The 17,620-nt window shown below is 56.7% G+C and overlaps 1 long non-coding RNA gene across 1 annotated transcript in view; it reads right to left on the bottom strand.

The window, feature by feature from the left end:
* Positions 1-694: 694 nt before the first annotated feature.
* The window catches only part of LOC140393584 (uncharacterized), a 46,012-nt gene continuing 29,086 nt past the window's right edge, over positions 695-17,620 (bottom strand). The window contains exons 2-3 of the long non-coding RNA XR_011935679.1: positions 3,196-3,285; positions 695-897 (exon numbers count right to left, since the gene is read on the bottom strand). This is a non-coding gene — a long non-coding RNA (uncharacterized lncRNA). The remainder of the gene's footprint in view (positions 898-3,195; positions 3,286-17,620) is intronic.

Raw genomic sequence — 17,620 nt, 5'->3', positions numbered from 1 at the left:
TACGACGAAAAGGTTGGTGTCGCCGTGTACCAATGCTCCAGCCGGTGAGGGACGAGCAGCCGCGCCACGTACAACACATGGCCTTCCCAACATAAATGCCTGGAGAATTGCCGGATCCGTGGTCGCGCATGCGCACGGCGGTGACCTGCAGTGGTCGTGCCGTACAACATGGCACCGGCCGCGCATGGACTTGACCTGCCAGATAGTGCCCTCTTGGCCACCTCCTCTCCACCCCCGAGCCAACCCCCACCAGTCCCCCCAGCTCTCGCCGAAGCCCCCCCCTGCCAGCAGCACGGCTCAAACCCGATTGTGGCGGTGCTGGGTTCGCGAAAACTGAGACACATATCCACCGCGCCATCGGGAACTCGGCCCATTGGGGGTGAAGCATCGGGGGAGGGCCTTCAGGTAACGTCCTGAAGCTGTCCTGAGATTGTGCGGCGTACTCCTCGATGACACCATTTTGGAGGGGGTGGAGCATCCGAAAACAGGCGCCGCCCCCGTTTCGGTCGTAAACAGGGATTCTCCGCCCGATCGCCGATTACAGTATCAGCATCGGGCAACGGGGAATCCCGTCCATGGTCCTTCGTAATCTGCGCAATGCGAGGTCATGGGGAGGGGCTTGGTAGTTTGCAATTCTGTTCTTATTAGAAATTGTGCATGTTTTGTGAAACAATTGTATCATCTTGAGTCTTTATACAATTCTCTAAGGTATAGGAACCTGATGAATATTTCAGATAATGTAAATCCATCAATAAATAAAACATTAGCATAATTAGCATTTTTAGCAATCAAGTATTTATTCAGAAGATAATGAAATGCTTCATTCCCCAAAGGACTGGGTGGTGACACAGTTGGCATGCTCGTTATGCCCTTTAGGGCCTAGGTTCAAATTCAGCCCTGATGGAATTAAAAAGAAAAAAAAGACTTGCATTTATATGTATATATCTTCCTTGACCTCAGGATATCCCAAAACACTTTATAGCCAATTAAATATTTTTGAAGTGGAGTTATTGAAAACTTTTACGAACATCCTTGTGATAATGACCAGGTAATCTGCTTTTTGTGATGTTGATTGAGGGATTAATATCAATCAGGACACCATGGGTATCTACCTGCTCTTCTTCAAAAATGCCATGGAATCTTTTGCATACACTCAAGAGAGCAGCTGAACCTCGGTTTACCATCAAGGTGACACTTCTGACAATGCAGCACTCCCTTAGTACGACTAAAGTATCAGCCTAGATTTCTGTGCTCAAGTGCCTAGATTGGGACTTGACCCACAATGTTCAAACACAAGAGGTGAGTGTGTTCCAAATTAACACGTTGGATTGATGGTAACTTTCATTGGGCGCAATCTAAAGGGAGAAGCACTAAGTACAATAGCAGGCATGACTTCCCAGGTGCTTCCCAATGGCAGATCTGGCGAGACAGCAGCCGGCCGGTATTTAAATCAATTCGGGTCAGAAATGATCCCCCATGGGCTTCATGGTGGAAATGGCCATCCCACCTGCTGATTCACCTGGGCGTGCCTGGCAGCTCCTCATTAACAAGGGTATCAGCACACAAACCGCTCCCTCCGAACACATTGCCATGCCACCACAGAGGCCTGCTCCACACTTTGGGAATGCCGACCTGGCCAGGTTGCTGGATGCCTTGAAGTCGAGACGCGATGCCCTGTTTCCACGAGGGGGTCAGAGGACCAGCAGCCATTAGTTCAGCAGCTTGACCGGGAGCACTTCAGTTCAGTATAGGAAGAAGACCAATGGGCTCCACAGGGCCATACAGGTAAGTTGACATCAGCCCCCTGGCCTCAGTCCCGCCTGCCATCCCCCTGAAACCACCCCCTCCACCCCATGGGTTGAAGGTGGCACTTCACACCACCGGCTCCCCTCCCCCCCCAGCATAATACCATGCCTGCGCGCCAGCACACCTTGGCACCCACCAGCACAACTTACATATGCCCAGCAGTGGTGCCTACAAATGTTGCCCGCCATAGACCACCCCCTTGATGCACAAGGCGTGTGGCTAACAGTGCCCTCTCTTTGTCCTCGCAGAAGCTAGCCCACAATAGGCGGGAAAGGGCCCAGAATGGCGGTGGGGTGTCGGACTTCGGAATCCTCACAGATGTATTTTTGGGCTGTAGGTTGTGATATGCCACACAAGTTTGAGTCCTGAAACAACACGGTGACATAAAGGTTCATAGATGCCGTGACCTCCATGGTCACCGGGAATGGGTATCACCCGCCTTCCTGGGGTTCCAAGTCTGCAAGAGCATTGCACAGGTGCCGCAATGTCTCCTTGTTGAGGCCTAGCCTCCTGCGGCACATTCTGTCCGACATCTCCTCAAACGACCAATGACACCTGTACACCTTGGGCTGTTGATGGCTTTCCCCTCTGGGTCTCTCACGGCCTGAGGGGTGACTCGGTCTGCAGTGTGTGCGGCGGCCCCCTGCATATGGGCTGCCACCTTCTCCAGCTTCTGGCCGGCTGGACGGCCACCAGCACCGTGAGGGCTGCCGCTGCAGTGTCTACAATACCATCCATATTGTTGCATCAATAAGTAATTGGAGACGAACATTAGGGGGACCTGTCGGGAACATTAGGGGGACCGAGCTCAGGTACCCTCCCCTGGTCCACACACTTCCCCTCTGGTAGTGGGGATATCCCCAGTGCTGAAGCCCAGAGCGCTTGATTGGAGGCTGCTGCCCCTGTGGTGCTGACGCCTCCAGGGTTCAGGCAGAGTGTCCAGGCCTCATGGTTTGATTGGAATACTAGGTAATAACACTCATCTGCAACATGGTACATGTACCCACGGGAATGCACTTGACAGCTGTGAAGTGCTCACATAACTAACATTGCCAGTCCCCAATTAGCAATGGCTTTCAGCTGTGCAGCCAGAGGCTGCTCACAGTCAGAGGGAGTTAAAGGGACTGGCAGCATATAACCACGAACTGGGCCCTGTCCTGGAGGTGTTCGGTGGTAAAAGGGCAGCAGTTGTAGTTGCCCCTGTTATGCGTATACACAATCTGGGGGGTGTCCTGTAGGACACGTGGGCACTGAGCCCCTCACCTCCCCCAGCCCAGGGGCGCCCCCCCCAACCAATGGCCCCCCGACCAAGCCCATCCCCACCTGAGGATCCCCCCCCCACTCCAGTGCCCCTGGGCTGCATGCCTGGTTCCAAAAATGGCTACTCACCTCCTCTAATCCCCACAGCAGTCATTGCGCTAGGTTCCCATTTCTAAATAGGAGTGCTGAAGGACTTCCCCCTGGAGAGCCGGTTAGATCCTAGGAGATCAAAAGATAGGGCGTGGTTAATGACATGAAGATTGCCCTCAATTGGTGTTAATTGGTACCTCGCCACGCCCGGCAGGATTCAACGGGAGCGTGCCGGTTAGATCGGAAACCGATCAGCGTCCGACACGGGGTCCCGATTTTGGCCTGTCCCGCGATCTAACCGGCTTGCATGTACCTGCACCAGGCGCAACGCGGCTGTTAGATCACACCCATTGTCTGTAAGAGTTGTCCATGTGGAAATGAATGACATTTGAAGGAAAATAATAAAGTTCTGCGGGCAGAATTTTGAGAAATTGAGAGGAAACTGAAAAGAACAGGGGGCGAAATTCTCCGTTATCGGCGGAAACTCCGCCGATCGGCGCAAAAAACGGCGCAAATCCCACTTGCGTCACGTCATAAAAATGGGCCGATAGTCTGCGGCCCGAAATGGGCTAGCAGCGACGTAACGGGATCCGCGCTTGCGCAGTGGTTCACGCCATGCAGCGTCATACGCGCTGCACGGCGTGACGGCTCATAAGGCCGCGCAGCTCCCCCCCACCCGACCGGAACAGCCGACCGCAACACCCGACTTGATGGCTGGCCGTCGCTCAGCCCCGAGGTTCGAGTCACGCGATGTGGAGGCGCTCCTGGATGCGGTGGAGCAGAGGAGGGACGCCCTGTATCCCGGGCACGGCCGCAGAGTTGCCCCACGCCACAGCCGGCGTCTGTGGAGGGAGGTGGCTGAGGCCATCAACGCTGTGGCCCTAACACCACGGACAGGCACCCAGTGCCACAAGAAGGTGAACGATCTCGTCAGAGCAGGCAGGGTGAGCCTCCCCCATATCCCCCATATCCCCTCTCCCCCAAATCCCCCCCTCCCCCATATCCCCCCCTCCCCCATATCCCCCCTCCCCCATATCCCCCATATCCCCCCTCCCCCATATCCCCCCTCCCCCATATCTCCCATATCCCCCCTCCCCCATATCCCCCATATTCCCCCCTCCCCCATATCCCCCTCCCCATATCTCCCATATCCCCCCTCCCCCATATCCCCCATATTCCCCCCCCCATACCCCCCCTCCCCCATATCCCCCATATCCCCCATATCCCCCCTCCCCCATATCCCCCATATTCCCCCTCCCCCATATCCCCCTCCCGCATATCCCCCATATCCCCCCTCCCCCATAGCCCCCATATTCCCCCCTCCCCCATATCCCCCTCCCCCATATCCCCCCTCCCCCATATCCCCCCTCCCCATATCCCCCATATTCCTCCCTCCCCCATATCCCCCCTCCCCCATATCCCCCATATCCCCCCTCCCCCATATCCCCCATATCCCCCCTCCACCATATCCCCCATATTCCCCCTCCCCCATATCCCCCATATTCCCCCCTCCCCCATATCCCCCGCTCCCCATATCCCCCCTCCCCATATCCCCCATATCCCCCCTCCCCCATATCCCCCATATTCCCCCTCCCCCATATCCCCCTCCCCCATATCCCCCCTCCCCATATCCTCCCTCCCCCATATCCCCCTCCCCCATATCCCCCATATCCCCCCTCCCCATATCCCCCATATTCCTCCCTCCCCCATATCCCACCTCCCCCATATCCCCCATATCCCCCCTCCCCCATATCCCCCATATTCCCCCTCCCCCATATCCCCCCTCCCCCATATCCCCCATATTCCCCCCTCCCCCATATCCCCCCTCCCCCATAACCCCCATATTCCCCCTCCCCCATATACCCGATATCCCCCCTCCCCATATCCCCCCCTCCCCCATATCCCCCATATTCCCCCTCCCCCATATCCCCCTCCCCATATCCCCCCTCCCCCATATCCTCCCTCCCCCATATCCCCCTCCCCCATATCCCCCATATCCCCCCTCCCCATATCCCCCATATTCCTCCCTCCCCCATATCCCACCTCCCCCATATCCCCCATATCCCCCCTCCCCCATATCCCCCATATTCCCCCTCCCCCATATCCCCCCTCCCCCATATCCCCCATATTCCCCCCTCCCCCATATCCCCCCTCCCCCATAACCCCCATATTCCCCCTCCCCCATATACCCGATATCCCCCCTCCCCATATCCCCCCCTCCCCCATATCCCCCTCCCCCATATCCCCCTCCCCATATCCCCCCTCCCCCATATCCCCCATATCCCCCTCCCCCATATCCCCCATATTCCGCCTCCCCATATCCCCCTCCCCCATATCCCCCATCCCCCATATCCCCCATATCCCCCCTCCCCATATCCCCCATATTCCTCCCTCCCCCATATCCCACCTCCCCCATATCCCCCATATCCCACCTCCCCCATATCCCCCATATCCCCCCTCCCCCATATCCCCCATATTCCCCCCTCCCCCATATCCCCCCTCCCCCATATCCCCCCTCCCCCATATCCCCCATATCCCCCCTCCCCATATCCCCCATATTCCTCCCTCCCCATATCCCACCTCCCCCATATCCCCCATATCCCCCCTCCCCCATATCCCCCATATTCCCCCCTCCCCCATATCCCCCCTCCCCCATAACCCCCATATCCCCCCTCCCCCATATCCCCCCCATATCCCCCCTCCCCCATATCCCCCCTCCCCCATATTCCCCATATCCCCCCTCCCCATATCCCCCATATCCCCCCTCCCCCATATCCCCCTCCCCATATCCCTCCCTCCCCCATATCCCCTCTCCCCATATCCCCCATATCCCCAAGTGAATCCAGCCCTAACCTTCACCTCTGCAATGCACGCGCAACCGATGGCGTGCATTCATATACCTGCCTAATACTGTTGCCTTTTACCCCTGCCACCACCCCCCCCCCCAGGAGAAGCGCGCACACAACAATAGGGAGCATGTGAGGACTGGAGGAGGGCCCGCTGATGAGAGGCCACTGACCGTACACGAGGAAAGGGCCCTGGAACTGGCTGGCGGACCTGATGACCGGGAGGTTGCTGATGCAGAGGTCGGGGCCCCACGAGCAAGTGAGCCACCAACAGCCCGTCCCCATATCCCCCCTCCCCTATATCCCCCTCTCCCGTATCACCTGATCACTGCCTGATGTCTAACCATGCATGCTTCATTGTGTATCACAGGACCCAACGTCCAGGCACCCATCCCCGCAGATGCAGACCGCCGCAGGATGCCCCTCGGAGACCACGGGAGACGGAGAGACCCGCACCCTCCAGCATGCGACGCCCGCAGGATGCCCCTCGGAGACCACGGGAGACGGAGAGACCCGCACCCTCCAGCATGCGACGCCCGCAGGATGCCCATCGCACACCACGGGAGACGGAGAGACCTGGAGCAACAGGGAGACGACACCCCCGTCACGTGCGGGAGCGACCACCCAGCGATGAGGGGGGCAGCCACAGGCCCCCGTCACACCCGAGCCAGGACACCACTACCCAGGACACCACTATCCAGGACACCCCTACCCGGGACACCACTACCCAGGACACCCCTACCCGGGACAGCACTACCCGGGACAGCACTACCCGGGACAGCACTACCCAGGACACCCCTACCCGGGAAGACGAAATACCGGACAGTGACTCAGAGTGGATGGGTGGAGACGAACCCCCACCCCAAAGTGCCATGGACTCAGAGTGGGACGAAGAGCACGACACAACGCCACTGCTGTCACCAACACCCTCCACCATCGCAGAAACACTCACCACGGTTGGGCACTTTAGTGATGAGGCGTCTGGTACACTCACTGGTGCGCACAACACAGCCGTCCCGGTATAGCAGGTGGAGGTAGGAGCAGCAGAGGGACCGGGCGGTCGGAGGGCAGCCCAGGCCAAGCGAACATCTGCCGCCCAGATGGATCCCGGGTTCCTGCAGTTACCACACCCACACATAGATCCGATGCAACCACTGACACGGAGACGAGCGAATAGGGTGACGGGTGGCTTGCGGCGGCTGCGGTCACAGGTGGAGGAGTCCACCCGCGTCCAGGAGCTGGGAGTGGTCCCGGTCATGCGTGCCACCCAGGCTGACACCGCACGGGTGGCGTCCGCGGTGGAGGCAATGGGTGCGACGGTGTCAGACATGGGGAACGGTTTGCGAGGCCTGGGGCCTTCCGTGCAGGCGGCGTCTGTGGCCCAGGAAATGGCTGCACTCTCACAGGAGGCCATGAGCCAGTGCCAGCGCCAGATGGCAGAGGCGCTCAACGCCATAGCCCAGTCTCAGCACGCCATAGCCCAGTCTCAGCAGGCCATGGCCCAGTCTCAGCAGGCCATGGCCCAGTCTCAGCAGGTCATAGCCCAGTCTCTGCAGGCCATGGCCCAGTCTCTGCAGACCATCGCTGAGGGCATCGGCGCCAGTGGCCATGTGCGAGCTGGCGTCGCACTGTCGCAGACAGGGTTCGACAACCCCCTGGGCTCCATGGCTGTAAACCTGCAGACCCCTGTCGATACCAGCACGGGCCTCCAGGACTGGCAGCGCCAGATGTCGGGGGCGCGTCGGATGGCCAGTCCGTTCGCATCCCCCACCCATGTAGAGGCCTGGGGGCCATCGGGCACCCCGAGGGAGGAGGAGGTGGTGTGGTCCGTCCCGGCTCCCTCTGTAGGGGAGGTCCCGGTACACCGCGACACCTCGGACTCCCCCCCTTCCGTCCCAGGTGCATCGGGTGGGCAACGGGCAGGACAGGCTGGCAGCTCGCCATCCCAGTCGCCCGGGCCGCAGCCTGGCCCATCTAGGCCAGGACGCCCCAGGAAACGGCCGCCAAAGGGATCCAGTGTCAGAGGGCAGGAATCACAGGAGTCCACCTCCAGTTCTGCTGTACCGTCTGGGGAACCACGTAGACGTAGTCAAAGGGCCCGTAAGGCCAAACAATTAGACACTGAGTAAGTTGGCATGGGTGCAGGGCACAGATGAGTTTTAGGCGCTAGGGCACGTGCATGAACTCCTTTGGTTATTAAAGTCAATGTTACACCTACCGAAGCTGCCTTTGTGCTCTGTCCAAAGTGTGCGGGGGGTGTCATGTACGTTGAGCGCAAGTGTGTGTGTGAGGGGTGGTCTTACCTCAGCCCCAGGTGAGTCTGCCCCCTTCCCCCTGGGCCGCCATCAACATCCCCCGGGCAGAGGACGGGACCGTGCGCTGCAGTGTCACAGCCGCATGCAGGGATGGTCCGGGTGGATGGTGGTACTGTGGCCATGGGTCAGACATAGTCCAACGATGTAGAGCCAGGAGCTCATCGGAGGCGGGTTGTCATCATTCTCCATGGCCTGCGATAGACACGCGTCCACCCGCAACTGGGTGAGCCCGGCCGATTGTGCCGCCGGTGGATCGGCAATTGGGGGTGGGGGGGTGGTGTGCATGCGGGTGGGGTGTGTGGGGTTGGGGAGGGGGGTGAGGGTGCTGGGTGGGTGGATGGGTGGGGGGTGTGGGTGGTCGGCTGTTGTCATGGTGTGCGGTCTGTGGCCAAACTACCCGATTCCCACGCCCATCTAGTCAGTGAAGCGGGCGGCTATCAGTCTGTCCCGTGCCCGCTGGGCCAGCCGGTAACGGTGGACAGCCACCCGTCTGTGTCTACCCCGTCTGCCCTGACCATTGCCCCCATCCCCCTCATCTGGGGAGGACTGGGCCTCTTCCTGCTGCTCCTCCTCTCCGCCCTCCTCTGCCTGCGGCACATCGCCCCTCTGCTGGGCTATGTTGTGCAGGACGCAGCACACCACAATGATGCGGCCGACCCTATCTGACCGATACTGGATGGCGCCCCCAGAGAGGTCCAGGCACCTGAAACGCATCTTCAGCACGCCAAAGCACCTCTCGATCACTCCCCTTGTCGCTACATGGGCATCATTGTAGCGGTTCTCCGCCTCATTGCGTGGCCTCCGTATAGGCGTCATCAGCCACGATCGCAATGGGTAGCCCCTGTCGCCCAGCAACCAGCCCCTCAGCCGGGGATGGCGTCCCTCGTACATGCCGGGGATGGATGACCGCGACAACACGAATGAGTCGTGTACACTGCCTGGGTGACGGGCGCAGACGTGCAGGATCATCATGCGGTGGTCGCAGACCACCTGTACGTTCATCGAATAGGTCCCCTTCCTATTAGTGAACACGGCCCTGTTATCTGCAGGTGGCCGCACGGCGACGTGCATCCCATCGATCGCGCCCTGGACCATGGGGAACCCGGCAATGGCAGAGAAGCCCACGGCCCGGGCATCTTGGCTGGCCCGGTCCACGGGGAAGCGGATGTAGCGGTGCGCCATGGCATAAAGGGCATCTGTCATTGCCCGGATGCACCGATGCACCGATGTCTGCGATATGCCGGCCAGGTCCCCACTCGGTGCCTGGAATGACCCCGTTGCATAAAAGTTCAGGGCCACCGTAACCTTGACGGACACGGGGAGAGGGTGTCCCCCGCCAGTGCCACGCGGTGACAGGTGTGCCAGCAGGTGGCAGATGTGTGCCACGGTTTCCCGGCTCATCTGGAGTCTCCTCCTGCATTCCCGGTCCGTGAGGTCCTGGTATGACTGCCGGGGCCGGTACACACGGGGCGCCCTCGGGTGCCTCCGTTGCCGTGGGGCCGCGACATCCTCCTCCCCCTCCTCGTCCTGTCGGTCAGGTGTCCCTCCAGCCTGGGCGGCTGCCGCCTGCCCCTCTGCGGCAGCCTGCGCCGCCTCTCTGGCACGCTCCTCCTCCTCCTCCTCCTCATCCAGGGCAACATAGACATGAGCGGCTGCCACCACGGCGGCCAACATCGCTCGATGGTCTGAAAACATGACGGCCTGTTGGGGGGGAGGGGAACGACGACATGTCATCATTGCCCATATCCCCTCCTCCCCCCAGCCAGGTGGCATGGACCGCATGGGTCCAACTGTTGGAGGCTGGCACCTGGCCAGGTGGACCAACTCATTTGCCCTCCCATCACCCACCCCAGCACGGACCAACCCCCAACCTCCACCCCGGCACGGACCCCCCCCCCCAACCTCCACCACGGCACGGACCCCCCCCAACCTCCACCCCGGCACGGACCCCCTCCCCAACCTCCACCCCGGCACGCCCCCCCCCAACCTCCACCCCGGCACGGACCCCCTCCCCAACCTCCACCCCGGCACGGACCCCCTCCCCAACCTCCACCCCAGCACGGACCCCCCCCCCCCCCAACCCCCAACCTCCATCCCGGCACGGACCCCCTCCCCAACCTCCACCCCAGCACGGACCCCCCCCCAACCCCCAACCTCCACCCCGGCACGGACCCCCTCCCCAACCTCCACCCCAGCACGGACCCCCCCCCAACCCCCAACCTCCACCCCGGCACGGACCCCCCCCCCCAACCTCCACCACGGCACGGACCCCCCCCAACCTCCACCCCGGCACGGACCCCCTCCCCAACCTCCACCCCGGCACGCCCCCCCCCAACCTCCACCCCGGCACGGACCCCCTCCCCAACCTCCACCCCGGCACGGACCCCCTCCCCAACCTCCACCCCAGCACGGACCCCCCCCCCAACCCCCAACCTCCATCCCGGCACGGACCCCCTCCCCAACCTCCACCCCAGCACGGACCCCCCCCCAACCCCCAACCTCCACCCCGGCACGGACCCCCTCCCCAACCTCCACCCCAGCACGGACCCCCCCCCCAACCCCCAACCTCCATCCCGGCACGGACCCCCTCCCCAACCTCCACCCCAGCACGGACCCCCCCCAACCCCCAACCTCCATCCCGGCACGGACCCCCTCCCCAACCTCCACCCCAGCACGGACCCCCCCCCCCCCAACCCCCAACCTCCATCCCGGCACGGACCCCCTCCCCAACCTCCACCCCAGCACGGACCCCCCCCCAACCCCCAACCTCCATCCCGGCACGGACCCCCTCCCCAACCTCCACCCCAGCACGGACCCCCCCCCAACCCCCAACCTCCATCCCGGCACGGACCCCCTCCCCAACCTCCACCCCAGCACGGACCCCCCCCCCCAACCCCCAACCTCCACCCCAGCACGGACCCCCCCCCCAACCCCCAACCTCCACCCCGGCACGGACCCCCCCCCCCAACCTCCACCCCGGCACGGACCCCCTCCCGGCACTCCCCCGGAGCCCAACCTACTCTAACCACCCCCCCTCCCCCCCCCCCCCCCCACGGCCGCACACACACACACACAAGCCGAGACACACCTCTCCTCAGGCAATCAGTCTGCGGCCACGCCATTTCCTGCCCAGAGCCAACCCCCCAGGCCGTCACTCACCTCCTCGCTGGTCGGCGTGAGCCTGGAGCACCGGGTCACGCCGATGAAAAGGAGGTTTGATTCACGTCGACGTGAACGGTCATCACGTCGACGGGACTTCGGCCCATCCGGAAGGGAGAATATCGGCAGGCCGAAAATCGGCTGCCTTGCGCAGACCCGTGACATTCTCCGCGGCAGCGGCGCCATTAACGCCCCGCCGACTTTTCTCCCTTCGGAGACTTCGGCGGGGGCGGGGGCGGGATTCACGGCGGCCAACGGCCATTCTCCGACCCGGCGGGGGGTCGGAGAATGACGCCCAGGATCTCAAATATTGCTGGATTACTCCAAGTGCAACATGTCACTGAGCAGAGGAATAGTAGGATTAACACGTTAATGGGTGGCTAGAGAACGGGTGCGGGAGAAGGAACTTCCTGGAGTACTGACAGCAATTCTATAGGAGGGTCTTGTTCATGGTTGATCGGTTGCACAGATTTGGGACCAACGTCCTCATGGGAAAGTACAGAGATGATGTAAGAAAGGCAATAAAACAGGCAAAGAGAGAGAATAGAGTAGTGGCTAAAAACAAAGGTCACCCAAAGTCTCTTATAAACATGTAAAAAGTAAAAAGGTAGTCAAGGAATGGTGGGCCCAACTAGGGACCAATAGTGTTAGAGGTAGATGGCACACTTAAGGTACTAAATAATACTTGGGCTCTGTCTTCAATAAAGAGGATGTTGTTAAGGTACCTGTAAATGAGGAAGTAGTAGAGATGTTGGATAGGACAAATATAAAGAGGAGGTACTCCTAAGGTTAGCAACCCTCAACGTTAAAGTGACCAATCCAATGACATGCATCCTCAGTTAATGAAGGAAGTAGCAAAGTGATTTGCAGAGGTTCTGGTCATAATCTCCCAATCCTCCTTGAATATCGGGATAACGTCAGAGGACATCTATTTAAAACAGGGAAGATGGATAAATCTGGTAACTACAGGTCAGTCGGTTAAATGTCGATTGGGCAAAATGTTTAGAGACACTACTAATCTGGGACAAAATTAATTTGATATTTATAGAAATGTGGGCTGATAAATTCCAGGGCAAACAAGGGAACAGGAGAAGACCCTTCCCTGTAACCAGAATAAAATATTTCCTGGTTTCTGCTCCTTTGCCTCAACAGGTGCGACACTCTTCTTTGCATCACTTTCTTCCTCCACTGCACCAAATATTTTCTTTATTCACAGCCGAACACATGGGTAAACGGTGGAATGGCCACTTGGCCTGTAGGCTGTTCTCTGCACTGTTAGGCAATGGTCTCTACACCTGACCTGGGTTTTCTGACCTGGCACACAAGCATTGAAACTTTCCACTTTCACCTTAAGGCAGAAACAGCTCACAGCCAAAGGAGAACAAGTGTCAACTTACACCTAATCCGCATGCAACCCCCCCCCCCCCCCCACACACACACAACCCCTGCTCCCCACCTCCTCTCTCTCTCCCCCCCCCCCCTCCGCCCCAGCTCCTGATGGACTGAATGGTCTATGTCTAAGCATCAGCTATTGCCCATTTACAGCGCACAATATGAAAAATATACAACTTACTCTTGTGTGGTAGGTATGACACCATTGTGACTCACTGATAGCTCCTGTACATGCAGAGGACACACTAGGTAAAAAAGGAACAAATTGTTCCCATCTGGTATTGTACGGCTTGTGCATGTCTTAGTGCCTTATTGCAGAGTACAGTCAGTAAATAGAAACCATACAGTCAGTAAAAATAAACCATTCACTCCAATGTCTTGTAGACACGACTGATACAAGGACATAGTTTATTGTGTAGTAGCCAGTATCTTGTCAAAATGATCTAAAAGACAAAAAAAGGTAAGCAAAAACTGAAAGGCAGTGGAAGAGTTAAGTCATTTTAAGACAGACAACAAAGAGATTTGAAAAGATTGATATGTCTGGTATAATATAGCAGGGCGAAAAATCAATAACTGCAAATTCAATGAGAGGTTTTCAGCTTACTTTTCTATGAATGAGATTTGTTGCAATAAACTAATAATATGAGCCCAGAAGCCTGAGAATTCTCCTGATGTTGAGGTGAGATTCATGTTCTAGAAGGATCTTGCGACTTTAACAGCACGAGGAGAGATCTGTGAGCATTGTATTAAAAATTTAAGAACTCCTTGAAGGCATCCTGTCAAGTCAGCCAACGGATTCTGCAACGAAAACAGCTTTCTTTTGAAGAGTTTAAAATGTGAAGTTTGAATCAATGGGAATGATTCATTGACAGAGTTCGAGCTTTTCATGGGTGTGTTTTCACTTTCTGAGCAGACAGTCTCACAGTGTCTGTATGAGTGTTTGGCTGTCTGTGTGTGTGATTTTGTATGTAAGTATTTACTATGGTAAATTTGTGTATTTGTATCTCTATTTGAGTGTGTACAAATGTTTGTATATCTATCTGTTTGAGTGTGTATGTTTGAATTTATAAGTTTGCACAATTGTGTTTGTATGTGTGTGCATTTATATTTTGTATTTGTGTGTGTTTTAGCTTTACATGTATGTATTTGAATGTGTGTACATTTGCATTTGTGAATTTGCAAATGTGTACCTGTTTGTATTTGCATGTGTTTATATCTGTCTGTGTATTTCTTTTATATATGTATATGTTTGTATTTGTGTTTTGTACATGTGTGTTTGTATGTGTGTGCTTGTTTTGTGTGCATGTGTTTGTACATGTAAGGTTGCATGTGTGTTTACTCCCATTTGTTAGTATTTGTGTATGTTTGCTTTAGTGTACGTGTGAATGTGCTTTTGTATGTATGTGTAATTGTAAAATAGCAATCTCCTGTATTTATACATAATAAAACTTCCCAGGTGCTTCAGCGAAGCACTATAAGCTAAACTTCACACTGAGCCACACAGGGAGATATTAGAGCAGATAGCAAAACACTTGTGACAGATCGGTTTGATGGAGCATTTAAAAGGGGGAAAGAGAAGTAGAAAGATGGAGAGGTTTAGGGAATTCCAGAGTTTACAACCGAAACAACTGATGGCATTACCACCAGCGGTAGAATAATTCAAATCAGGGATGTTCAAGAGGTCAAAATAAGATGAGTCCATATATCCTGGAGTTTTAGGGAATTTTACAGAGATAGGGAGGTCAAAGCCATGGAGGGATTTGAGAACAAGGATCAGGGGCATCATTCTCCGACCCCCCGCCGGGTTGGAGAATCGCCGTTGGCCGCCGTGAATCCCGCCCCCGCCTCCGCCGAAGTCTCCGGTACCGGAGATTGGGCGGGGGCGGGAATCAGGCCGCGCCGGTTGGCGGGACCCCCCGCTCAATTCTCTGGCCCGGATGGGCCGAAGTCCCGCCCAGAAATTGCCTGTCCCGCCGGCGTAAATCAAAGCTGGTATTTACCGGCGGGACCAGGCGGCGTGGGCGGGCTCCGGGGTCCTGGGGGGGGAGCGGGGTGATCTGACCCCGGGGGGTGCCCCCATGGTGGCCTGGCCCGCGATCGGGGCCCACTGATCCGCGGGCGGGCCTGTGCCGTGGGGGCACTCTTTCCCTTCTGCCTCCGCCAGGGCCTCCACCATGGCGGAGGTGGAAGAGACTCTCCCCACTGCGCATGCGCGGGAAACTGTCGGCGGCCGCTGACGCTCCCGCGCATGCGCCGCATTTCCACGCCAGCTGGCGGGGCAACAAACTCCATTTCCGCCAGCTGGCGGGGCGGAAATCCCTCCGGTGCCAGCCTAGCCCCTCAATGTTGGGGCTCGGCCCCCAAAGATGCGGAGCATTCCGCACCTTTGGGCCGGCGCGATGCCCGTCTGATTGGCGCCGTTTTTGGCGCCAGTCAGCGGACATCGCGCCGTTGGGGGAGAATTTCGCCCCAGAATTTTAAGGTTGCTTAACTGGGAGGCAAGGGTGATGGGATATCGAGTACAGAGGTGATGAGGGGTGAAAATGATTTGTTGTGTGTAAGGACAGAAACAACAGGAACATAGGAACATGGGAATTAGGAGCAGAAGTAGACAATTGACCCCTTTGAGCCTGCTCTCTCATTCAATCAGATCATGGCTGATCTCTTCCTGGGCCCAAATCCACCTCTCTACCTGTTCCCCAAATCACTTTGACCCATTTCAAAATTCAGAAATGTATCTATCTCCTTCTTGAAACCATTTAATGACTCAGACTCCACTGCACTATGGGACAACGAGTTCCACAAATTCACCACCCTCTAACAGTTTTAGATAACCCCTCAAATTTACTGAGGGTAGAATGTGGGATGCCAGCCAGGCGTGCGCTGGAATACTCATGTTCAGAGGAAACAAAACGTCTCGGCCCACTGACCTTCGGGCAAATGGAGCAGGTCATCAGCTTGAGGTAGTGGGATTCAATGTGCAAGATTTGTTTCATTTTGTTTCCTTCTCTGCCGCTGCTCCGCCTCATTATTAGCACATTGGCCGAAATTCTCCCACCTGGCTCGCGGCGAGGACTTTCGGCTGCTACTGAAAGTGAATGGAGTTTTCGCTGGAATGTCACATTTTCCATTCTCGTCCCCAAACGGTCCCGCCACAGATGAGATGGGAGAATCCCGCTCAACTTTGTAACTCGAAGCATGGTGCAGCTTTGACAAATATTTGTTGCCATTCCGAATGACTGGTAGCAAGCTCTTCTTTGTCATTAACGCCAGTACTGCCGTGCTTCTAGGAGAGCTTCGGAGTGACTTTGAAGCATTTTCTTTTTACTTCCCATAAACCTTAACCATTTGAGAGTAGAAGAAACAGGACCTGGTGGGGAAGACGGTTTCTGGTCAGTCAGACACAGTGGGCGGGGACTTTCCGGGCATCCTGCCGCGTGTTTTGGAGTGGCAGAGGCAGCCCGCCATTGGTCGCTGGCAGGATCTTCTGGTCCTGCTGTTGACAATGGGATGTCCCATTGAATGCACCCCTTGCCGCTGGGAAACCCGCGGCGGAGGATCACCGTCAGTGCGGCCGGAAGACCCCGCCGGCGTGAACGGCCGGAAAATTCCAGCCACACGTCCGGTCCATCAGGATTAATTTTCCAGGAGTTTTGCCTGAATGTTTGTGAAGCTAACTTCAGGAAGGAGAGGACATATCTCTGTACTGCAGTGAGACCTGGACTGGGTATCTGTGACACACAGAGCATCAGAGAAATTCTATTAACAATGATTCCATCGTATCCTCTGGATTCAATGGGTGAACCATTGAACAAATAAAACATCAGATGGATAAAAATGGAAACAGGCAGTGAAGTTTCATCAAGTTGGATGATGGTGGCGAGGCATTGCAGAAGAAAGGTATGGTCAACCTGGCCAAAGGCTGCAGGTGGGATAAGAAGGTTGTGGAGAGATTGTTTGTCCTTTTCGCAGTCACATAGAATGTAACTTGTAACTTTGATAAGAGTTAATTCAGGACTGTGTCAGGGGCAGAAACTTGATTGGAGGAATTCAAACATGGATTTCCTGGAAAGATGGCATGGATTAGAGAAGTGACAGGGCACTCAAGGCCAAACGAGGGGTTGTTTGCATATGTGTGTGTGTGCATGATTGCATTTTTAGTATCCATTTGTATTGAGGATTTGAGTAGAGGCAGAACCAGGATTGACAGCGTGGTGAAAGTTGGAGCCAATAATATAGGGAAAGACTTCCTATATAATGCAGGTGGAGGCCATGGAGGGAGCGGTTGCACATAGGGCAGCTCGGACTTGAAGGGTAAAGCTAATCACTGTGGATGCTGGAATCTCTCAGCAGGTCTGGCAGCATCTGTAGGGAGAGAAAAGAGCTAACGTTTCGAGTCCAGATGACTCTTTGTCAAAGCTTCTGTAGGGAGAAAAAAGAGCGAACATTTTGAGTCCACATGACCCTTTGTCAAAGCTTTGACAAAGGGTCATCTGAATCCCCTTCTCCCATTTCCGAAAATTTACATCCCACTTCCCTGGCTCAAATCTGTGGTTCCCCCGAATAGGCATTTCCCTTGACCCTGCCCCCAACCCAAAGTGTTGGCGAAACTGCCTCCAAATCCCCTGGTACCACCCCTGTTGACAGTGAGGACGAAAAGATCATTGCCAACGGCTCTGCAATTCCATCTCTTGCTTCCCATAGAATCCTTGGATATATCCCGTCAGGCCCGGGGGATTTGTCTATCCTCAA

This window comes from Scyliorhinus torazame, chromosome 17 (assembly GCF_047496885.1).
Source record: "Scyliorhinus torazame isolate Kashiwa2021f chromosome 17, sScyTor2.1, whole genome shotgun sequence".
NCBI lineage: Eukaryota > Metazoa > Chordata > Chondrichthyes > Carcharhiniformes > Scyliorhinidae > Scyliorhinus > Scyliorhinus torazame.
The sequence above is the reverse complement of the archived record's forward strand: the minus strand, read 5'-3'. Positions and strand labels throughout refer to the sequence as shown.